Below are 26,102 nucleotides of genomic sequence, written 5' to 3' on the forward strand. Positions count from 1 at the left end.
TTTAGTCCCACCTGCAGGAAATATTGTTGCAATAATTCTTATTGTATCTTAATATCAGTATATATATCTCTAAAATTTTCAAGAAATAATAAGATGACGATGCAATGTGAACAAACTTATTTTGATGTGGATCTTTATTTCAATGATTATGATATGATTTGTCTCGCATACATTCGTAATTCCGAAGCTTCGTTATTCCGAAGGTTCGGATATTCCGAAGGTTCGTTATTCCGAAGGTTCGTATTTCCGACGGTTCGTAATTCCGAAGGTTCGTTAGTCCGAAACCGAAATGAGGTTCGTTAATTCGAAAACGAAATGAGGTTCGTAATTCCGAAGGTTCGTTAGTCCGAAAACTAATGATTAACGAGCCTTATTTCGTTTTCGGACTAACGAACCTTCGGAACAACGAACCTTATTTCGTTTTCGGATTAACGAACCTTCGGAACAACGAACCTTATTTCGTTTTCGGATTATCGAACCTTCGGAATAACGCCACAAATGTTCGGATTAACGAACCCTTTTACGTTTTCGGATTAACGAACATCGAGGTATAGGCAATTTACGTGTTTCGGAATTACGAACCTTCGGAATAAAGAACCTTCGGAATTACGAAGTGTAACCGATTTGTCTTGTATGGTAGCACACATTTTTCAGTGGTGCATAAAACATGTCATACAGTGATAAAACAGTTATTTGATAGCCTTCTCAAAAGCTCCTTTCTGGTATTTTTAAATATCATAATCATTGTTGATAAAACTGGCTTTTGATTTGATTGAATACCAATATAAAAATAGTGAGATGGAAAGAATAATAGAGATAGTTTACTTTATAGAAATAATCAATTATGAATGTTGAAGTGCAGTGTAGCAAAAGAGCTAGAATTTTACAATAAATATTATTTATCTGAATAGAAATGCTTTTATAGTGTGTTCCAGCAAACCCTATAACAAACAAAGCTATTGAATTTATTCATCAACAAGGCACAATTGTTGCACAAAATAGGCAACACTGCAAGCCCCCACCATCAAACGGTGCCGAGATACAGTAAGGTTATAGGAAGAGGAAGTCTGTCTTAAGCTGGCCTCATGGTCTTATCTCTGATCACGGAGGGACCCAAGCAATTGTGCACTGGACCATCGCCAGGGAATGGGGGTAGTCGGAAGGGCTGGTAATTGTTCACCCGTCCATCGTCTGTAGGTGGGACCGAGGCAGGTGATTGTTACACCGAATTAGCGGGAGGATAATGGCGCAACTGACTGTGATTCGGCAGGGAGATTGCCAAATTTCACACGTTTTTAGCTGGTTTGCTTCCAAATTTCTGTCCCTATTTTTACAAAGTAGTAGACCTACATCCCTTATCTGCGTCCAAAAGACACATGCAATTTGTTTTAAACACATCGCATGTGCAAACAAAACAAGTTGAGCAGGTGAAATAATGGAGTTTCATGTAAATACTGCTTGCTGAAAGTGTGCTTTGGTGTGCTTCAGGCTGCATGCATTCTCATGCACTTTAGGTTTAGCTCAAAGATATTTGCCTTTTGTATGTATTATCAACAATCTCATAGGCTGTGAGGGTTTGCCACTTGTATCATTGTATTGCTGTAATTGTCATACAATAAAACATTCATATTTTGAATGTTCTCCGAAAAAATAAAGCTTTGTAATCCTTGGTGACAGCTCTTTCATACTGTACCTTCTGTTAAACTGTTTGATATTAGGTTGATACCATGTTTAACTGACAGCATTTTGTCTTTAATTGTATGTTATTGCTTATAAGCTTCTCCTTGAATGTAATGTAATTCTTAAACAAATCATTAGAATTAATCAGCTTTGACACGCTAATAATAATACTTGTGAAAATACGTTTTGAGACCTTGTTTCTTCTGTGAAAGCCACACTTCATGTAAAGCTTGGGAAATGTGGCTTAATCCCTGACCCAGCTGACCAGTCAGTCTTGCGTTTCCTTGAATTACAATAATTTGTTTTTGCATCTGCATCATCTAAAGCCCCTTAATCCGTGAAGACCAGTCCCTGTAAGCCAACCGTGGTGCCACCCTTCGCCTACCCCCTCTTTGATCCCTTTAGGGTGATGTTAATCCATGCCATACCACAAACAACTTCCAGAAACATCTTCAGGAGATCTCCGTAACGATTCCTCGTTCAGAAGATGGTGGAAACTGGTGTTGAAGGAGGGGGGGGGGGGGTAGTTTGCTACTAGAGCCACGAAACCTGATCTGGATAGGATACTTAGTTGGATTTTATTCAGAAAATTTTTTCTTTTTGTACAGCCAAAATATATAGTTTTCAAAATATGATTTCAAAATCATATCCCATATTTGTTGACTTCGGGTGAAAAAGTCACCCCTTTGAGCTTCCCACTCCTATACACCTTAGCACGTACATGTAGCTAGCTTTTCCCTCCCACCCTCTGGTGTGTTTAGTATCTTGCCTCTTGGAGTCTGGCTTGCGTAGCATCTTGGGTCCGGTGGGGATGTTAGCTGAGAGGACTATTGAAAGATGTTCAAATCTACTCTAGATTAGGACTGTGGAGAGCAAAAAAGGCTGTAGTCCCACACCACACAATAGGAGTTTGCATCATTTTGATTCTGATGGAAGGTTAACAGAGCAGATACTTCTCTTGACCCATTAACATTCTTTAACTACAAAGAATTTCCCCATAAAGATGGTGTCTATATTTATCTAGTTACGCCATTCAATACAAAACTGACACTCAATACTGCATGGTCTTGGGAAGATGTATGAATGGAAGAAACTCAAAATAGAAAGCACTTCTGATTATTGTCATATGGACTTTCTAGGTTTATACAGTACAGCAATTCATCCATTGAATTTATCATCCTTCTGGTCCATGAAAGATGAATGGGGTGGACCTCACTTTTGGATCTCTGATATACTAATAATAGATAATAATAATCAGATCTAAGAATTTATTTCTGCTGTCATAAAAAAAATGTTACTTTTTCTTGGTATATGCCTTTGTAATCTTCAGAATCGCCATCCCTACAGCTTATCTTTTGATCCATGATAATGAGATGGGTGCACATTACTCATAACCTCTGATAAAAGTAGAAGGAAATTTCTATCATAGTCAGATTTAAGAATATATCCAAGCTGTTATAAAAATAATTTTATTTTGAATACTGATGCAATCTTCAGTTGAAAAATATGCTGTATTTGTGCAAGAAAACATTAATTCAATTAATTGATTGACTTTGTCATCTAAAAACAAGTTACAAGAACAACATTTTTGCTACATGATGTAATTGTAATGCGCACCAAAAATTGATAATGAAGGATGTGTTAAAGCTAAATGACAGTAGTTGCAGTAAAATACTGATATCGTGAGAAAGTCTGTAAAACCAAGGTTAAGTATTACTATATCATCGTGGATCTAGATCTGGTACAGTTACATAAACTGAACTTTGTGAAATCATAATATCTAAGCTAAAAAACGATCATACTGAAGATCGCCAACACAGATAGGCACACGTGGGACAGTGTATTATTATTGCTGGAATAAAGACCCGACGGAATATTATTGCTGGAATAAAGACCCGACGGAAGTGACAGAATCCGCGCTTATTTCGCTTATTTCTCAGCAGTTACACAATTTATTCCAGAATCCTTTGGCACATATTTTTTATTCATACAAACAGACACTTTGGTGATCATTATATTAAATTCTGTAAAAAGTTATTTTGAGATTGTCCCCACAACTGGAATTTATCTTTAAGCCAATGTAACAAAATACAACATTTCTGGCTCTCAACACACATACCTGTATACACCTGGAGCTCGTTGCAGAAAGAGCTGCATTTAAACTGTAATATACACCTGTTTCATTGGTTGAAAATTCATTTGCGTTTGATTTTTTGAGTTGTGTTAAACAACTTTGTAACATGCCCCTGATGTTAAACCATTAATTGAAAATAGAGAATAAATAGACCATAAATATTTTGATTTTTGAAAATGAATTGAAAATTTCCATTACGTCATGGTGATGAATGGTAAATATTGAAATCATTTTGAATAATGAAATTTAGTAGTTATTGTCAATTTTAATTTCTAATATAATTTACTGTTTTATCTTGTGTAGGAAACTTATCAGGGGCACACTCACTATTGATGTATAAAGTCATCTTCTTTGTGAGAACTGATTGGATAAAAAGTGATAATGAGTCACTCTGGAGGAATAGTTCAGAAAAATTATCTTGAAACAGAACTCCAAGCTTTCTGAGGAAATGACAGGGTAAATATAGATGAGAATATTTTGAGCTGAACCAGATGACTTTTACTGTCTACATCTTGCTATCTTCCTTCATCCTCCATTTCATATCCGTATTCTCTCTCCTGCCCTCTCTCTCTCTCATCATCCTTACCCACTCTGAATCTCCTGTCCTCATTATTTTAAAGCGTATCTCCTCTTAATCTGCATTCTCATACTCCACATCATTTAATATATCTCCATTGTCCATTCCTTACTCCCTTCCAAAATCCTTTGTTCCTGTTAGTATTGATTCATTCTTTATTCTTTTCTACTCCTTCTTGTCTCTCTTCTTTATCATTCCCTTTCTTCTGTCCCTCCTTTGCTCCTCCATCAGTCATTTTACTCTCATCAGTCATCCAAAAATGCTTCACATCTTCTCCATCTTTATTCTGCCTTCCATTCCATGACTCTGTCCACCACTCCTATTATTGTCTGTCCTGTTTTCTTCCCTGTTCCCCCCATCTCACTATCTGAGCATATCCTAACTGTTTTTTAAGATTCATATTCAACTTACCATTGTCCCCTGCACCTACTATCTTTGCCACTTCTGATCATCTTTTATTTTATTCCCTATCTTCCACCCCTCTCTTCTGTTCTCCCCAAGCCCCACCTCCTTCCCGTTTCCAATCTCCCTGGAATTAAATGATGTTAATATTTCACTCATTCTCATCTCCTTTCCTTTCATCCCAAAGCCCAAACTTGCACTCTTCAACCTCCCTGGACTAGGATGATGATGATGCTATCCCCATCTTTTGTCCAACTCTTTCCCTTTCTCATAAAAACCTTGTGTTTTATCCTCCTTTCCCCCTCATACCCCAAGTCCCCATCTTTCATCCTACTCTTTCACTCTTCTACCAAATCTTCTCCTTACATTCTTTGATTTCTCTCACTTTAGGATGATGTTAGTTTTCCCCATTCTCTTTGAAGCTCTCATCTTCCATGGTCTCTCTGGACTAAGATGATGTTGGTCTTGGGTTCAGGTTAACATGACAAAGACTATTGACTGTGATCACAAACAGACACAAGTTTGCACTGACTTTACCAGGGGTTGTTCGCACAAGTCATTTGTTAATCAAGATGAATAGAGGTAACTTACCTCACAGTTTTCATATAAGATACTGCAGCTATGGTGAATTTGTGTGTGTGTGTGTACACTCTTTGTTCTTGCTCTTATTATTTTTATTAAAGATGATATTATCTCTTAACCCAATATAGATTAAGTGTTATTTTCTAGATTATTTTTCTTCTAAATTGATAAGGTATTTGTTCTTTTGCCAGTCATGTACAATTAGGTTATTCAATTCAACAATGATTGACATCAGTGCACTTTTCTTTCTTCCTTTTGGTATATCTTATTCTCTTAATTCCTCTCCATTTTTATTTCACTGTGTATGCAACATAATTTTTGGCACCAATCCTACATCTTCATGTAATAATGATTTCAGATTATTGTTTAATTTCACTGTCATTATTATCTTCTTCATAGTAGTATAATTGATATATATTCATCACCGAATTAGGCCATGTTTACTGCAACTGTCAACTTTCCAATCTGACATCCACCCACCACCGCTCATTAAGGACAGAACTTATCATGAACTTTATATCTTGTGCGAATGACCCCATTCTGTCTGTTGACCACAGTCTCTGTATCTCGCTGATGAGGACCTCAAAATAAGTGGAATTCCCCTCATACTTGCCTGACACTTCTCATTATAATTAAATTTGCACTTTTGCAATAAGGTTCAAATTTCAATCCCATTTGCTTGAAAGTAGGGTGTCTGGTAATGATGCTATTCATACCGTTTCCGACCATATTTGTGCATAGTGCGTGCATACGCTAATTTCATTTGTGATATTTTTACACTTTCACAATTTTTGCCTCACTGTGTCTCCATTTATGGAGTAAAAATCAATATCATGCACTTTCTTCTTGTAGACTGTCACTCTATCTTGATATTTATAGATGGTATAATTTTTTGGAATTGAACTATTCATATTAGTTAGACATTCAGGTTCGATAACATTATATTTCATATTTCTCATGTGAATTATATTTAATTGAATAATACAACACTATGATAATTGTGTTGATAGTGTCATATAATCATCCTTTGTAAACATTAAAATGTATGCTACACTGATGACATATCAAAATGAATCTGTATTCTTTGCCCATTGCATTTATTTTCAAAACACATCTTTTTCTACCATATGATAATACAGCAACATTATTTCAGTCAACTATATATTTGTTTATTTTGAAATAAACATTCTAAAAGTTGGCTTCATCTTTCTATGTGAAAGAAAACCACATTAATTCTTGCATTCAATTCAGGATGTGGGTCCTCGTGAAAATACAAAAAGAGTGAAAAAGGTGAGTTTGAGTTTAACACATGATTGCAATCTATTTTGTTTTCTACAGTATGACATCCAACATCCAAGAAGGATTTTTCAATGTTATCTTTCTCTGAATGCTTTACTAGGGACCTGGCTTTACATTGTAGAATATTAAATGCAAGAACCTCATCCTTGCACATTTTAATTTCTTGAACTTTGATTGACAAATTCTGTATGGTTGTTTGAGGGGATTTACCTGTTGCGACCTGGGCAAGTATTTTCCTCTAGGATTCAGAGGGATTTCCCCTCAAAATACCATCGTGTTGAAAGCATGAAGCAGCAACACCTTTTAATATTTTGCCTCGGCACCAAAATGCTGTTATCTCTTGTGTTTAATTTTGTGAGTTGATTCCTTTTTTGCCCAAATAGGTCTGACCAAAGTGTACACTTTGTTTAAAAAAAGGAAATGTTTTTAGATATTAGTATTAACAACAATGTTTAGATCCTTTTTAGCATTAAATATATAAATAACACAATTGAAACGAAACTGAGAGAGAACTCAACCCGAATAAATGGGTTAATTCCCTTCTGGTTTCCAACATATAAAATAACAAGTGGTCCTAACAATTTCATTAATGGATATAGTACTGTGAAAATGATAGACATAACGTTGTTATATTTGAAAATAGGTCTATTTGACATTGAGAAGTTCAAGTAAATTTCATTAGGGCAGCATAAAAATTGTTTGAAATTTTTGGAAGTGATTTAATATAATCTGAAAATTGACCTTGTTATCTAAATGGGCTTGGCCAGTGTTGTAAACCACATCCATCTGCTCATCATATACCATAGAGACCTTGCTCAAATAAGTTGTGTTCACACCACAACCGTTCATCTGTGATTTAGGTTTTAAACACATGTGTAATGTAAAATATAGCTTTTTAAATGATAAGCTAATTCCTACACACAGAACTGTCAAATAACATTGGGTTTTGTTTAAAAAAAAAAAAATTTTATACGCTTTTGGAATTTAGGGTTTGATATATCACAATCATTATTTCAGAAATTACTACCAAATATGGAAACACCAAAATTATTGATTTCAGAATGAATCATTTTCTTTTTTCCCTCACTCCCTTGTTCACCCCCCTTTCTCTCTTCATCTTAAAAGTCAATCATTCAATCCCTATCATCATGATCTCCTATGTGAACATTGCTAATGACAGTTTGTGGTCATGATGTTAGGTTATTGCCAGCTAATTATCCTTGTGTTCCAATCAACACATATCAGTTGTTGGATGTCTGGAGTGGAATCAACTACATAGTTTGGTTTATCTTGGATCAGAGCATGATTTATAACCTCAAGGAAAACATTTCCTTCCATGGATAATTGAAATATAAAATGATCATTAATTGAAATTGTCAGGAGAAAGTGGTAAGGGGCAACAATTTGAGGGGGAAAGGGCTTGGATATATTAAGCTGTTTCCAACCACTCCCCCAACTCTCCCCCAACCCCCCCCCCCCCAACAAACAACAAAACAAACAAACAAGCTGTTGGCAAGTGAGGCAATCAAAAAGCTTACATATTTTGAAATGTATAAATTTGTTATTGAATTGGCATACATGTAGAAAGTTAAATATTTGATATAATTGAGTGACAATTATGACCCTGAAAACACAGCAGCAATTATTAAACAAAAGCCATCACAAAAAAAATCTGTTAGGGTCTAGCCCCCAGAAAGTCCTGGATCATCAGAGAACTTCCATCTCATGAAAAAATTTTTTCTTTCATCTAGACATGCACCCCTTTCATGTGTTTTATGATATCCCTCGAAGAAAACGTAATGTAAAGACCCCAGTAGATAGTACTTGATGTGAATTTCCCATAAATTTGCCATATCATTTCTATTTCATGTGAGAGTTTTGTTCTATTTCTTGTGTAGGTGATGACGTCAATGTTTAAGGAAGGATGCTACGTGGTAACAGTTCAAAGCCAACTGGTTGAATGGTCTCAAGTTATCTCCAAGGTAAAAGTATTCTCACAATGTTAAAATAGTGGTGTTAAAATTACACCAGTGATAAATTTAAGGTGTTAGATGTAATGACAACATATTATGGTGTTAAGTCAAATGCCTTTATACTTTTATCATCTGCGGGTGTGGTCCTCTCAGAACACAGGTGTTCTCTTAGTTTCATAGTGTTTACAGTGAAGATAGTCAAATCTTGATGTTTGTGTAAAATTTTACTGGGATTCTTACTGAATGAACTGGATCAAATACTACCTCCTAATATACAAGGCCGAAAATACAAGGACTTTAGAGACCCTGCAGAAAGAGATGTAATAGAGAGTGAGCAATTTACAGACACAGACTTATCAGAGCAAACTGAATGAAGATACTTTCATCAGAATATAGTGGTATTACTGTTCAACTAACAAAGTTGTGTAATATAAATACTTTATTCAATTCATTTCCATGAGTGTGCTATATAATATACTGGTCCTTATACTCGTTTCTTGCACTCTGTAATTAACTAGTCTTAGGATTCAGAACACATATGAGGGATTGGAAAATATCTGAAGATTCATGTTTCTTCTGCCTTAGGTTGGTATTTTTTGCATTTTGTGACCATTATTTTGTTTACAAATAAACAGTTATAGTATTGACTAAATTAGAACCATCTCTAACTCTTACTGCTTTACAGCTTATATTTTAGCATAGTCATCAGACGTTTGCTTGCCTGCACACAATATATGCACTCTTTCCACTTCCTGGGGAGTATACTGGCAAGAACTTCCTAATTCAAATGCTAGGCATCAATCATCTATTATACTGGATGTAGTATTGAACGTTGATATAGAAAAAGGTAAGTATGTTTAGATTTTTATACATTAAAGGGATGGTCCGGGCTGAAATTATGTATAGCTGAATAAATAGAGTAGAATTCACTAAGCAAAATGCCGAAATTTTCATCAAAATCGGATAACAAATAACAAAGTTATTGAATATTAAAGTTAAGCAATATTTTGTGAAAACAGTCGTCATGAATATTCATTAGGTGGGCTGATGATGTCATATCTCCACTTGTTCTTTTGTATTTTATTATATGAAATTAGGTTTATTCAAATTTTTTCCTCCAAGAACTAGAAAAATTGGATTGACAACTGATTTAGTGCATTAGATATGTATTGCTGCAACTTATTTCATTATAAGGGAGACATATTATTAACACAAGTATGAAATAATGAAAAAATTATGATTTTATGTAATAACATAAGAAAACGGAAAGTGGAGATGTGACATCATCAGCCCACCTAATGAATATTCATGACGATTGTTTTCACCAAATATTGCTAAACTTTAAACTTCAATAACTTTATTATTTGTTATCCGATTTTGATGAAATTTTTAGCATTTTGCTCTGTGAATTCTACTCTATGTATTATGATATAAATATTTTCAGCCCGGACCATCCCTTTAAAGGGGAATCCAACCCAAATAAAAACTTGTTTTTATAAGGAGAAGAAAAATCAGACAAGTTGATAGGTGAAAGTTTGAACAATATTGGACAAACAACAAAAAAGTTATGAATTTTTAAAAGTTGTAAATATTGGTAATCACTATACCCATGGAGACTTCAAATTGGCCACATATGGGATGTCATAGTGATGTAAGGCAAGGACTACTCTTCCATGTACTCCAATACATATTATGGCTAAAATGTCATTTTTCCCAAAAGTTTTATTTCAAATTATATTTTTCTTTCATAAGGACATAAAACAATGTACTACCTGGGTTATATTTAGATTACTGCCCCAGGGGAATGGGTACTTAGGAGAAAACCACAAATCCCTGATAATAAAGTACATGGCCTATGAGAAAGTTGTCCGTGCCCCTTGTCATAATTTAGTTACCCAGTTGCCAATTTGAAATCTACATAGTATTAGTGATCTCAATTTTAAAGCAGCTATAACTTTCTTATTGCTTGTCCAATTTCTTTCAGACTTCCACCATTCTGTTTAATTTATTTTACTCGTTCCCAACACAACATTTTATGGCCAAGGCTGGATTCCCCTTTAAGGGGGGATGGAGGGGGCACTATAGCTAGATAATATACTGAATCGTCATGAGATGAGATTGTGTTAGTCTTTTTTTCAAAGTGTTATAACAAGAAATTACTCACTGAAACATTTGTAAATCGAAAGTGAAGATGATATTTGACCATATATAGCATTTACCTCCATACCTTGTCTGATAATTGACATCCCCTAGAGTATCCAACTTAGAGTCTGTTATCAAAGACTACTTTAAGTAGAGTATATTGACCCCATTGCCATGTCAATGTGATTTGGACGGTACAGAATATGAGCCCTTTGATACACTGTTATTTGTAGTTGTCAAATAATGATACTAGTGATGTTAGTTCCAGATGCATGGGGTGACTTTGCTTGTTGTGTTGTGAAATTAAGGGGGATGGCTAAAATCATTAAGTTGTTGTTGGCAACTTCCGCCTCGGCTAACCTCTGATGGTCTCTGCCGACCGACCGTCCGACCCGGTCTGTTGGTCTGTAGACTGGTCGGTCGTAAGGAATGCTAGTTATGTCCAATAAAAATTGCTAATGGTCACTTGTGGATGGATAGAAGCATTAGCTGTAGAGAAAGAGGGCAAGGAAGATAGCATAATTAAGTAGAGAGAAGGAAGGACAGAGTCATAACTCCAAAAGTAAAATATTCCATATGGTATCTGATTACGAGCATCGGCCAGATGTAATAATTTCATTGACACATTAACATCAAATTGGAATCCAAGTAAGATGAAAGAAAAATGAATTGATCAATTAGAATGGTCAAGGTGTCGGTCAAGGTGTAATTTTTACCCAATATTGGTTAAATAAGCTTTTCTCATTGGTTATTTTAACCAATATCCTGTCTGATGGAAATAAATCAGACTTGGTCAGTATTCTCATAGACAGCGATGAGTGAGCTACTTAGGGTAGAAATATTTAGTGTAATTAGAAGAAGGATGATTTTTTTCTTTAATTCTCTATGTTTCTCATTATCAAGACTATTTAAAATGCCAAATTCTTTTCTTTTCACCTACATGTATTTCTGCCTGTTTTCCTTTATATGAGTCTGATAAACCATACATTTAGAAAGAGAATTAAAGAAATTGCAAGAAATCCAGACAAATACATGCAAAGCAGAGGGATTTAACTTTTACCCTTTTAACATCCTTTCAAACTGGCACCGTTCCCCACTAGAATTACTACTGACTAACTTGTAACATTTGAAATGAATAATGAATGAAGTCGTGGTAATAGCCAAAATGGTTTCGAGACAAAAGTTGTGGACAAAATAGGATTAGAGTAAAAAGGAACAAGACTGTAGATGGAGACCAAATAGCAATTCACCTGGCGAAATAAGATGAAACAAAGGATAGAATGAGCAAGTTTCATTTTCACAGTGAAAATGTACAAGGGAGGTTGGTGCACAAGCTCTTCTAGTTGATCAGTATACCTTGATCAGTATGAGTCACTGGTCAAGAATGCTTATTTCATTTACAGTTCTCAATTATGATGTTGTAACAAGGAGTTAGGTTTGCATTGGGTGTATGGGGATACACCCACTGTGCTAATGAAATGATTGAGTTTGAGGTGAAGAGAGAAAGAGAAAGAGAGTGATTGGGAGAAAATGAAAGAAAAAAAGAAAGGGTGAGAGAGAGATTGAGGGGTAACAATCTATTGCTGATGTGAACATGGCAAAGTATACATTCCCATCCAATGTCATAAAAGAACAGTTATACTCAGAGAAAGGATAGATAAAAAATACAATTTCAAAGAGGTGAGAAGGGGATGGAAGAAGTCTTAGGAATTTTGTTTTCTTAGATGAAAATGATTTATGAGTTTTGTCTTTTGATGAAAATTTACATAAGTTACGCTGCATGTATTGACCCATCCAAAAATTATGTGGATTGACAGTATATTTGAATGAATTCTCTGGCATATAAATGTGGTGGTTGCACATATTATATTTCAAGAAGGGGAATAAAACTCCTAGAATGAAATGGGAAGGGGGTGAGGAGGAAAGGAAGCAGGAGGGAGTTATACAAATTCTCAGAAACAGTTTTTTGGATAGAGCTTGTATCTTGGTAAACTGTTGAGAAGATGACTCGAAATGGGTGTCCTATAGATATCATTCTCCCACCTTAGTATTGTCAGTGGTGTAACTATATTCAGGGGAAATTGCTATCATAGATGCATGGGAATATCAACATTTCACGAAGTTGTCCAAGGTCCCATAACATAAAGCTTTAATAGCGATGGATTTCGGGCCCGATTTTTATGGTTGATTAGAATAATCAATGTAATTAATCGTAGAAATCAGCCCATGACCGATCAATAACAAAGCTTTATGTTACAGGGCTCTGGACGCCCTAGCAGTAACCTGGGGGCCGTTTCATAAAGCTGTTCGTAAGTTAAGAGCGACTTTAAGAACAACTGGTGATCCTTTCTTACGCGCTAAACCATCGCCAACTGTATATACATTTACCACAAGAAAGGATCACCAGTCGTTCTTTAAGTCGCTCTTAACTTACGAACAGCTTTATGAAACACCCACCAGGAAGAAACAAAGTTGGTATTACAGATCTCATCTCATCCTCTTCTCTTTCACTCAGCTGTACCCTGATAAAGGTTCTAGTCATCTACCATGACGGTCCATTTGATTGAGTTTGAATTAACCTGTTACTCAAGACAACAAACAACATTGAAATGCAACACACATTCAATACCATCAATGCGCCCTTTCTCTATATCTTAAACCCGACGTCGTTTTAATGAACCTAAGAAACATGATCCAACCTATGGAGGGACTAAGGGCCGTAAGTGAATAACCAATGGAAAGGTCAGAGTGCCAAATTTGATTTTCGGGGATCTAATTGTGTAACCTGTACCCAGTGAGAGCCCGGTTTGGAAGTATTTGGACAAATTAGTCCATTTTGGAGAGGCTCCCCCTGGTCTCGCTTTCACACTTGCATGTACTAACCCAATCACACATCTGAATCTGTGAGTTGCAGCCTTTAATTCAGATGGATTCTGAATTGATTGTTCACAAGGAGAAAGTTTGATAGTTTTTTCAGACTTGACAGTAATTGAGTCTGTATTGATAGCATTTAATAAATGCTGTAAGAGACACCATTCGTCTGGTTTAATATGATTTTAGGATTTATCGTGAGTTAATGCAGGGAGCTTCTGGGTGTTATTTGTACTCTTGTAAAAATCTTAAAACCAGAGATTTACACAGTGAGTTGTAGAAGATTTTGAAACTTGGTTATGGAGATTGTAATTTTTAATGCCAAATGTTCGATAGTGATATAGAAAAATGAATGAGGCTTATAATTTTCTGGAAGGCACTTTGAAGTGTTGAATATTTGTTGAACAGTCAAGAGATAAATGGTGTCAAACAAGGGCAGGGTCATGGGGGGCAGGGGCAGTGGGTGGCAACTGGTATGACTTTTTAAGTAATAACACAAAAAAGAGGGAGGAAAAAAGAGAAAAAACAGTTGGTAGGTAATTGATTATAATATTCTTATTCTTCCAATAAGGAAACACCCCTAATCCAAGGGCAACTTTGGTTTGTTTCCCCCATTATGAAATTCCCTGGTGCCACCCCTGGTGTCAAATATTATAATTGAAAATTAAAATAATATTTGCTTATTTGCCCATTTGTTTGCTTTTTTATATGTACATGTACATTCATTAATGAAATTGAAACTAAGGAGGGCCAGATGTTCATGTTTAACAAGAATAAAAGCAAAAAAAAACCCCACCAATTTGTCGTTCTACTTTAACACTTGATACAGGATATCAAACCATGTATTCCACATTAGTGTTATTTCAGGATTCCGCCCTGAAGACGAAACCTGATGTAAAATTGTCAAAATATTGTTATCACAGTGAGGCTTGGCAGGAACAATCTTTTGTTAGTAGATATGGTATATTGGGCTGTTTCCTCACGAGTGTTAACACACCATGTGCCTGTTACAACACATTTGCATTGTGTTTGTGTGGAAATCAATTATTGTCCTCAGGGTAAAGTCAACCTGAAAAGGATACAAGCGGGGGAAGTCAACTCCAACTTTCTTGTCAAAATGTTTTGGGAGGGGTGTACCATGATTTATTCAGGCCAAGAATTTTGTAAGCATGAGTAGCCATATTGTGTGGTGGTGTTCCGTTGTTGGATTCTTGCTTAAGCTTTGTAAAAATGTGCACTCTTTTGGAAATTTAAGTAATTTTTGTAGTTATCCTGGATTGATAGAATGAATATTCTTTAGGTGTGATGACAGCTGTATATGTTAATGAAAAGGGGGAAAAAGGAATAAAAAATACTACAAAGATTACAAGAAAAGACAAGATTTAACCTGTAAAATCACTGCAAGATTCATTTTATTAGAGAGGGGGATATCAAACAATTAATACATTATAAATTTTAGTATGACAAAGAGACATTTGATAGGTAGACAGGCAGAAAGATAGAAGTGAAGAAAAGGCTTTTTGAAATGAAGGACCGGAACTGAAAATAAAATATAATAATAAAGTAAAGTGAATCAAGTCAAGAAAGCAAAGAAACAGGAAAATCTTACAATATTAGAGACATATATGGAAAGGGTGTGCAACTTCAGAAAAAAACAAATGTTTACATTTTTTCCAGCACATGAAAATAGCCTATTTATTCAGCTGAAACACATTATGTGAGGAGTAACATGTGCACTTATACTTTTCCGCATATGCAAATTGAAAGCAATTTATTGATATCTACATTCATATAATCTAGGTTAATTGATATCACCGATGTGGTCTGTTGCATTCTGATTGAATGTATGGAAAATGAAATAGTTATAACCATGTTATTATGAACATAGAAGAAACTTATCATGAATGTGTTATTAATTGATTTACTACTAGTAGTAGTTTGTGAATTGCCCTCCATCTATGTAGGTTCAATAACACAGGGATAACTTTCAGCTGGCAGCCAGATAAATCATTCTGGTAAGGGGGATAATTATGATTTGAACATTAATGGTTATGCTCATTAATCTGAAATCCCAATGAATAATAATTGAAAGTTATCACACTTGGCTGCGAGAATGGAATAAAAATGCTTGATTTTTATCTTCCAATTCTAGGAAATCCTCTCTCATGAAAGAAATTAGTTCAATATGGCTTATTGATCGAGAAAAGAGACTATAATGCTATACTAGCAATTAGAATATAAATGAAATGCGGTATAAGTATAAAGGTTCATATAATTGTAGGTTTATTTGTTATGAAAAGTGGACTTCATCTGTTCAATCATTTGTAAAGTTCTTGGACTTAAAGGTAAAAGACAGTAGTAGCAGCAACAATTATTTCATGAGAAAGTCTTTTAAATCAAGCTGAATTGTCAAAATATTATCATACATCTAGATCTGGTACATTAATGTGAACTTATCTTTGTAAAATCTTAAAATCTTAGCTCAAAATCGATAATTCTGATGATCACTAACACAGAAAAGCATATGTGGGAGAGTGTATTAATATTGCTTTGAAAAAAATACCCAACATTTGATGGAATTCTGTGCTTATTTTGCTAATTTCTCAGCAATTACGTATTTTCTTTCAGAGCTTTTTGGCACATATTAATTATGTATACATACAAACACTTTGGTGGTTGTTTCATTGGATTCTGTTTGAACTCATTTTGAGGTTGTTATTTATCTTTAACAGTGGGGAATAGACCAACTGTTGTAAAGATGAAACTTTGGAAAGGAATCTGCTATTCATAGTTTATATCCACTTGGTCTAATGCCGTTAGGTCTAATACCATTTGCTCCATATTACCTGCTTATCTATTCAGAGAGACAAAGGGATGATAGAACAAGTGGTTATGAGATGAAATTGGTGAATCCTAACGGGAAATTGGGTAGTTAGGAAATGGGCTGAGTGGCATTTATAGACCAAATGGTTATTAGATTTAGACTTACTGGTTATGGGCAATAGTAGACCAAATGGGACTAGACAAAGCGTTAAAAGACCAAATAGACTAAAGTGAAATCAAGCTCCTTCATGAATATAGAGACAGAAGGTGAAGGCAAAGATGGATGTTATAGAAAATAGAACAAAATCAATGCACATTTTGAGCATGTGTATACAAATCAATAAGCACAGCTGCTCGTGTGCCGGCGATTTCTCAAGAAAGACAGATACCAAGTACAATAGCACGGTTATTGATTATTGTGTGATTTGCATGGAAGGTGTTGATACACATTGAAACACTGCACGCGATAGCACACTTGTGCTGTTATACCATTTAGAGATTGGTACGACGAGGGACTTTTAATTTTTTTAAAATTTTTGTTTATTGTGGTTAATGACTAATAGGAATGTAACTTGGCCTATGTTATGCTTCCAGGGAACATATTTTCTCAGAATTACCCATCTAACAGCAAATAGTGTTTGTAAACAAGCACACATATTATTTAGCCAATATAGTTTATATAACCATATTCACTGGTTCACTTAGCATGTCTACTTGGTCATCCCTCCACAATTTTAGTTTCTGTTTTTAATTATTGAATCAAATGATAATGATGAGTGTTTCTAACTGTTAAGAGAAGCTTTTAGCACACCTGTTACAAAGAATTAAGATGAATGGTTTATGCAATAAGGCTAGTTGGATTGAGGGATAACAAGAATGCCAAGTAATGCTCTAAATTTCTACCTGAAATATTTGGGTTCAAATAAAAATAAGGTTAACAATTAAACACTTAAATTTGATTTTTTTTTTAAAGCTCTAAATAAAGACATGCTTGAATATTTTCATATCGCACTTACTAAGAATAATCACAAAATCAATAAGATTGGTTACTTTGTACCATTAGACACAGTTTTGTTGTAATTTTTAAAGATTCAACCTTTATTTCAATCTAAACAATTTCAGGTGTGTATTAAAAGGCACTTTTAAAATGTGAAGCTTTTGGTATATGAAGGTATTATTTGAGAAAGGCATGACATTAAAATCTACCAATCAATATTACTATTTGGGTGAATGGTGCATTATTTTGTCACAGGAAAGTAGTAATTACAATTTTTCTAGATTTTAGAATAGGTGTTGATGTTGAGGAATAAGATACAAAAAAGGTCACTGCAGCAGAAGATTTTGTGATTATCTTTTGAAGCAAAAATATATTTTTCTTGTTACTATGGGCAACAGACTACTTCCTTTGCTCACTTTGATTTACAGATATTGCAGTTATTCTGTTAATTATTGATTCTTCGGATATTAATGTTTACACTTTATTTGATATCAATTGATGAAGTGTATCCTGTATTTAAAAAAAAATTGTATTGGTACTTTGTATTTATTGATGGAAACAGTCAATATTGCGAGTGTAAAGATGTTTATGTGATGGTTAAAACAGAAATTATACAACGCAAGACAAACCCTGTGGATCATTTCCTGTTTTTCCAGGTTCTGTAATGTCAGTTTCTTTTGCAGATTTTAAAAATATTTACATCGTATTGATGCCATGATTGTACAATCATGATAATAGTATGATATCATATGTAATGTCTTTAAGGTACAAGTCCTAGTTCTAAAAGATAGCTCCATTGGAAAAGGAATAAGAAAAGAAGATAATTTTTAAGTGCCTACAGAATCCTTGATAATACAGGTGTAGTTGAAAAATGCATGCATGTGCATTAAAAATCACTCTTTTTTCATGGAACATAGAGGTCTAATTAAGTGTATGTTTTTTTTAAACATTGATCAATAAACATGCCTTTGTTATTTTCAATGTAAGAATAGTAAAAAAACAAGATTCCAGCAGGAAAAAAAATTAACAAAATATTTTCTGTCCTGGCACTTATTTATAGTTAACCTTTTCAATAGAGCATGAATTTTGTCTTATCGCAAAGTACAGACTGTGAGACCTATAACCACATTGTGCATGTTCATCATAGTTTGTTCTAAATGAGAATATATTTGGGCCATTTATCACATGCAAATGAATAGAAAGTTAAAAGCTGTCATGGGTAACAATGAATGGTTGGAATGGCAATGGAGAAATGCAAATGGAACAACTTTTTATGTTCTATCCATCTTTTTTTGTGTGAAGTATATCGTCGAACCGTCGTATCACACATACAATGGTGCAAACCTATTTCAGAGAAAATCGACTTCAACGTTTATTATAATTTTCACACTTAGGCCTAGTTCACCAGTCTTGCAACACATTTATTGCTAGAAAAATACATGGTTGGAAAGACAAAGGCAATTCCTTGACATTGGTATCCTTATTTTTACAAATCAAGGATCGAAGAAAATTTTGCAAAAGAGCTACATGGTTGTAATTTCGGTTTGAGCGGCTTAGATTTTCCCTGTACAAAAACGCCATAGGGGAAAAGCAATATGACGTTTTTACTGACCGCGATTTCAATGTGCGCGATCAGTGAAAGCGTTATATCGCTTTTTCACGTGCAAAGTCGATGCAGTGCCGATACAGCGGTTTGGCTGACTGCGTTCATTGAAATCGCGGTCAGTCAAAATATCGCTCTGTTGCTCTGCTACAGCACACGTTTCAAATGGGATTTGTGCATTTTATCAAAAAAATTTATGACATCGCCTTAAAAATTCCCTTATATCTCAGAAACTAAAATTAATTGCATCCTAGAAATTTAGTTATAAATAGATTAGGACTTGTACTTTCATTTTCTGCAGAAATCACAAAATTCAATTTTTTGACCAAAATTGACTGATACGTCGGTTCGGATGAACGCCGAAGAGATATTTGCCAGAAAATTGTATGAATGATATGCTTATGATATCTTGTGTAAAGATTAAGGAGTTATTTCTTAAAAGTCTTGTATTTTATTAAGATCATATCAAAGGGATGTAGCCACCAACCAGTTTCAAATCAATATTATTTACTCACAAGAGAGACATGGAGAGATATAGATAGATAGGTAGATAAATAGATATATAAAGAGAGAGAGACTTGGAGGGAGAGAGAGAGCCAGAAAGGTAAAAATATCTGAAAGGATAATTAATGTATAAAAATGTCAGTGTACAATACTTTTGGATTGAGTTTGTAGTATTAGTGCATGTTTTATTTCTACTTATCAAAAGATGTCTGGGGAACATGTGTGATCACAATTCAATGCTTTCAACAAATTTATATTTACAAGATCTTGGATGCCTCTAATGGAATAGATTTTTTCCATTAGTGTTTTTATATTACTGGCTAACTAAATTGCAACAAGACACCCACCCCTTCTGCCCCAATTTCACTTATTTAATGACCAGAAGCAGTACAAGAATTCAATTAATATTATCTCCTCATCTTAAAACACAGGTGCCTCTAGTCCTGATATACCTTGAATGGGATATATGTAGAACCAGAAAGGAGTCAGACCAGTATTGGAAATATTTGTTATAAAGCCCCCTTTTGCTCTAAGCTCATGATTAGAAATGAAACTATTGATGCTTATCTTCTTTAAGTGAAATACCTGTCTGGGTTGGAGACTCTTATGTTATAAACACACATATGTGTCTATCTGATATGGGGATATATCACGTAGAATCGCAGAGTTTGTACGTGCACACCAATTAACCCCTGTGCCTGTTTATGGTTTGCTCCTATTAGGCTTTCTCAGTTTCCCTCAGTCCACTTAAGCTTGAAACAATGCTCAACACCCAATTTGAAACCTGACATTTTAACAAATTTTGTAAACAAATTATGTGAATAAATTATGTAATAAATCCAAAGTCACTTTTGCTATACATGCACTTCCCCATACACATCTCTTCCACCACACACGTTTTTCCTCATACTAATTCCCTTCCCTGTTAAATCATTCATGCACCCCTTCACTTGTACATACCTTGTTTTCTACATCCCTTCTTTCTTCTTCAATTCCTTATTGTACTCCTTTCACTCCTTCATCACTTATTTAATACACCCCTTTTCCACCCTTAATGCACCCCTGCACTGGTACATACTGTACATATCTTGCACCCCTCTTTATTTCTCCATTCCTTCTCTCATTAGTCATGTACCTCTCCGTACTCCCATCTTCTATCACATTAATCCTTCATTCTACCCTGCCTTATTCCTCCTCAATCCTTCCTACCTGTATCCTCCTCAATCCTTCCTACCTGTATCGTCCTTTGTTACCAGTACCTCATTTGCATAAAATTTACACAATCAATTATTCTAAACAATGATTATTGCTCCAAGATTTGTCATGTTATTCATTTACTTATTTAAAAAAATGCAATGTCTCCAAGTCTGATGTTGATGATTGGTTTATTGTCAACTGTCTTCTTATTTAGCAACAAAGCAGGGGAACTCAAACAAAATTTATGTATTCACGATTACTACTTAAAGGAGAATGAAACTCTTGGAGCAAGTTAGCTTTTGTGAAAGCAGAAAAATCAAAGAATAAGATCAACAAAACTTTGAGTAAAATAGGACTAGCAATAAAAGAGTTATGAGCATTTGAATGTCGAGATCACTAATGCTATGGAGATCCTCCCATTGGCAATGCGACCAAGATCTGTGATGTCACACACGTACAACTCTCCCATTCGGACACTGAAAATATACCCCAAAACATCTCTTTTTGCTCATTCTAATCATATGACAAACGATTCATCAATGATATAATGTTGTAAAACATCTGTACTTGTCATCTCATAAAGAAAACACCTAACCTTGTGATAGACTCTATAAAAGTGAGAATATAAGTGAAATAAGTACTAAAGTAATGTGGGAGTTGTACGTGTGTGATATCACAGATCTTGGTCGCATTGCCGATGGGAGGATCTACATGGCACTAGTGATCTCAATATTCAAATGCTCATAACTTTCTTATTATTCATTCAATCTTCCTCAAACTTTTAACAATATGTTTCTTTGATTTTTCTCTTTGATATGGATTCAGCTAGTTTCAAGGGTTTCATTCTCCTTTAATATTGGTTCCTAATGGTAGCTTTAAACTCACCTAGTAATATTTAATAAGAATGCCAAACTTACCACAATATGCCTGATGGATTCATTAAAAAATCCTTTTTGACTTTTCCTTAAACATTGCAAAAGAATCCAAAAAATTGTCTTTCCCTTTCAGTGTAAACTCCACTTAGACCTATTAAATGCTGATAGCTGGATAGATGTTAGCCTTTTGTTTTAAGCTCTGAAATGGTTGCTGACTTAAATGCTAATGCTATGGAACCATCCTAAATATTGAAGCCCTAAGAAAGCATACCGCAACCTTACAGGAAAGATATGCCTCCTTGCCAATCATAGGCCTGTACTGTACTTTAAGAGCTACTTGGTGAATAACATGTGATTAACAAATTTAGGAGCTAAAATTGTTGCATTGCTGGCAATTACATGAGCAGAGAAGCTCTGCTGGAAGGGGTATCAACATCCAGCAGTTTCCAGAAATCCACTGCTGTTTGTGTGCAAGGTGCAAGTTACCGGTTCTATATTAGTACACACAGGTCGGTAAATTGAATAATTTCTCTTCCCCGATGAGAGGTGGTATCAATTCAACTTGTAGTTGATTTATTTCAGTGGACAAGGAGGAGTGAGCTAGTGCATAGCTATTCATGATCCCACTCAGAATTAGAGCAATTATTTCTGCTCATAACAATAAAATAGAGTAGATTAATATTGCAAGAGTTCATGTGCATAACAATAGACAGTTTATTTGGGCAATACCAGTTCATATACATGGGGCTATTGACGGAATAAATTTTCTGGTAATTGTCTGTGTTTGTTAAATTGTGTTTCCTTTCAAAGAAACTTATGAATTTATCATGAAAACCAATTATGAAGACTTACATTATCAGTTCATATTTTCCACACAGAATTTATCTGTGTCTCTTATTTTTTCTTGTTTCCTGTTTTTAATTTTTATGCCACTATCATAATATATCTTTCTTTCTTTGATTTTTTAAATTCTCTTGATCTGAGTTTATATCTTCTCTTTTTAACATCTTTTCTATTTGTTTTCTTTTACTATATTTTTTGTCTGTATATCCCTCTTTTAATCAGCCTCTTTTTGTCCTTTCTCTTATTTTTTACTGTCCAATAGTATATTTCCATCTCTTCCTCTAGCTTTTATAAATTTATCATAAATTTAGGGCTCATAAAATGACCACAAAATGAGCGCTTATAAATTAATCACAAATTTAGATGAAGCAAAAGCATAACTTGAGTTCTTAATCCCCAAACAAGTGTTTATCTTGAAAATCATATATCAAACGTGAACCATTTGTTTATTTTTGTGGGTTACTATGTTTAACCTACAAATAAAAACAAAACACTATATGAGCCTGTAACTGTAATGAGGGTGTTTTTTGTCAATTCTCTGTATTGATTATTCTATTTAGTGTCTGTAATTTCATCTAACAATTGCTTCCTGGATAGAGGAATATCACTAGAAATATATCACCATGGTGAATATTTTATTTAACACCTGTTGGTACTTTAGATGTGACCTTTTTGTCAATTGAAAGAGGAAATTATTACTGAAAATGTCTGTTTTAGTTATCTATCTCATTCATATTATCTAAGTTTCTTGTATGGTGTTTAGATATTGGTTACAAAAGATATCTTCCCAGGCATACGAAGTTATTAATTAATGCTATTGAAACTTAAACTACCCTATTGTGTAATTTGTTAGAAATTTCGAATAATCATTCAAGTTTCATATTGATTATTAACATGTAAAAGATATCTTTTGGAAAATCCTAAATCATACCAACCTTTAAAATATTGGTGTCATATAACATAGATTTTAACTTCCTTCTTCCTTCAGAATACTGCGATGATTTAAAGTATTAAACTAATATAAACAATTCCTTGTCTACCCTTCTCCAGTACTAGCCACATCAAATATTGAAGTGAACCACATGCACCTTGGCATAAATCACCCTTGCCCTACCCCTCTCCCAAGAAAATTGTTAATTAAATCTGGCCCATAAATCAGCGTGTTTTACAATTCCGCTTGAGCGGATTTTCATTACCGTTGGATTTTTCACTTGGAGTGTGAAATCACATTTTTGGTTGCTTATGGATTATCCATTATTACTTTCTAGATATATCACCTGCCAGAAGTTTTGCCCTCCTCCTCTCTACAGTCCCAAGATGTGGGAAGGCAATGGGGCAAGGATGTTGGGACCGGTGGACCTGCTACAAATGTACTTGCTCATTCTATCAAAAAAAAAATTCTTGAGAGTTAATTCAAAGAATGATTATCGAATCCTAGTCATGGTTTGCATCCTCCTATATATTTTTCTTGTATTTTCTCTGAGATGACCCGGGGGGGGGGGGGGGGGTACTTGGATTTGCTTTGGACGGGTGTGTGCGCCTGAAGGTTCAAAACCCATACCCATATTTACGGGTCATTTTGGCTAAAAAGGTACCCATTAATTATGGATTTATTAAAATTTGAGGTTATCACCCAAAGTTGGAGGAGAATATGGACCCATGTTTAAGGCCAGTATCTAAAAATTGGGGCTATGGACCCATGTTTAAGGCCAGTATCTAAAAATTGGGGCCAAGTTTAGGGATTTTCCTGCATAAAACCATACCCCATGATTAGGGATTTCTTCCACAAAAGCGACCCATTCCAGTGGCACATCCCTGTATGCCTTATTTCGTGAGTACCCCCCCCCCCCCCCCGGAGATGACACTCAGGGATACAGTCACATCCTTCATTGTCATGTACTTTATTTGTATTTCGTCCTTGGTAGATTATGCACACTGCCAAAATAGCTGAAAATACACATTTTTTAAAGCAAGGCTCTTTTCTCTCTAATTCTCAGCTCTAATGTTATTCCTTGTTCACTTCACACTATGAAAATCAAGTATTAGAGAAAAACCCTTTGAACATTGAATAAGCAATGGAGTTATGATGGAAGATCAAGTCGATGTGTGAGGAATGTTGTCTCATAGATATTTTTAAAGGAGGCAAGTTGACCAAGGATTAAGTTTTATCATCTGGTATATTTAAAAAAAAAATCTTGCATCTTGAATTTCAGGGACACCACTTTTTTTAGTATTACAAAAACAAAAAACTAATGTGGGAATGCATGCAAGAATATTGACTACAAAAAAGAATCGCAAGTATAGTTCCATATTTGAACTCTCAAATCCATTTTACATTCTTTTTTGCAGTATCTGCATTGTTATTAACATTATCTTGCTACTTTTTTTTAGATATATACTCTGTTGATTTTAACTTGATTCATTAAAATTTATTGTGTTAAATTTTTGTGATTAGATTACCAAATGAAATGATGATAATTGATGGAGTCATCTAAGATTGAAATAGATGTTTAGTTTTAATACTTAGTTTTGACAGCCAATTGCACATTTCTAGAAATTACTCTACTCTTCACATTTAAGTTGAGTGCCATGTATTTTTTTGTCACAATCTGGTCACCATGTATCTGACAAGAAGAGATGTTATGTAAGATGATTGGCAGGCAGATAAGGCAGAAAGAAACAGATAAGCTGAAATTAATAAATAGACTTAGAGAAATGTAAACACGTCTTAAGTGCATCTTTTAAAACCCTTTACAATATGTAAAGGAGTTTAAGTGACAGCGGAAACAGAAAATACAATATCCTGCACAGCTGAGATTATTCTAACTTATTTTCTTTCCTTTTTAAATTCATCACAAGAATTGTATTGTCATGTCCCTATGCAGGCATTCTGCAGTTTTGGCAATGAATAATGTATGAAAATGTACATTTCTCTGTTTTATTTTCTGCCTTCTCATTTTCTCTTAATTGACTAATTTCACATTTTAGTATACCTAGCGATTGAGTCTTTTTTAAATGTATCCCAGGGAGTGGAGAAAGTGCATACATTGTGTGACTAAAGTAATGGTAATTAAATGTAAATCACAAAAAACACAAATATTATTATCATGCTTAGCCATATTCTAATTATCTCTGTCTTTCCCTTTCCTCTTTCCTCTGCCACTCTCCCATTAATGAACCAGATTATCAATCTCATTCTGACAATTTTTTTTGTGTCCTACATGATGTCATCCTGAATTCAATTCTTTGCAATCATATTTCACAATTTTATATTTCACAGAAATGGTTTGTAAAGGGACCCTTTTCACTCTCATGCTGCTGGTTGATGCATTAAAATGAACAAAGAAGAAATAATTGGCAAATGACTGTAATTATATAAATATTCAGGCAATCTGTTCAATTTAATTATAGATATAATAACCTTTTTGCAGGACATTTTGATTAATTTACACCAGTTTAACATCTACCATAGATATTTCAACCATTCCATTTCAAATTGATCAAAAGGTTAATATGATTTGTTCATTAAATGAATTAAACGAAGAATGATGGTCTACATGTTTATTCATTGAGTTCTGGATTTTCCTTGAAAATGTTTCA

At 34.5% G+C, this 26,102-nt stretch overlaps 1 long non-coding RNA gene across 1 annotated transcript; it reads left to right on the top strand.

Moving 5' to 3' along the window:
* The first annotated feature begins 6,621 nt into the window (after window positions 1–6,621).
* LOC135153266 (uncharacterized) lies at window positions 6,622–9,489 on the top strand. Its single transcript, XR_010292733.1, has 3 exons — window positions 6,622–6,665; window positions 8,573–8,656; window positions 9,333–9,489. It is a non-coding gene; the product is annotated as an uncharacterized LOC135153266 (long non-coding RNA).
* The last annotated feature ends 16,613 nt before the right edge of the window (window positions 9,490–26,102 follow it).

The sequence above is a fragment of the Lytechinus pictus genome, chromosome 2 (genome assembly GCF_037042905.1).
Source record: "Lytechinus pictus isolate F3 Inbred chromosome 2, Lp3.0, whole genome shotgun sequence".
NCBI lineage: Eukaryota > Metazoa > Echinodermata > Echinoidea > Temnopleuroida > Toxopneustidae > Lytechinus > Lytechinus pictus.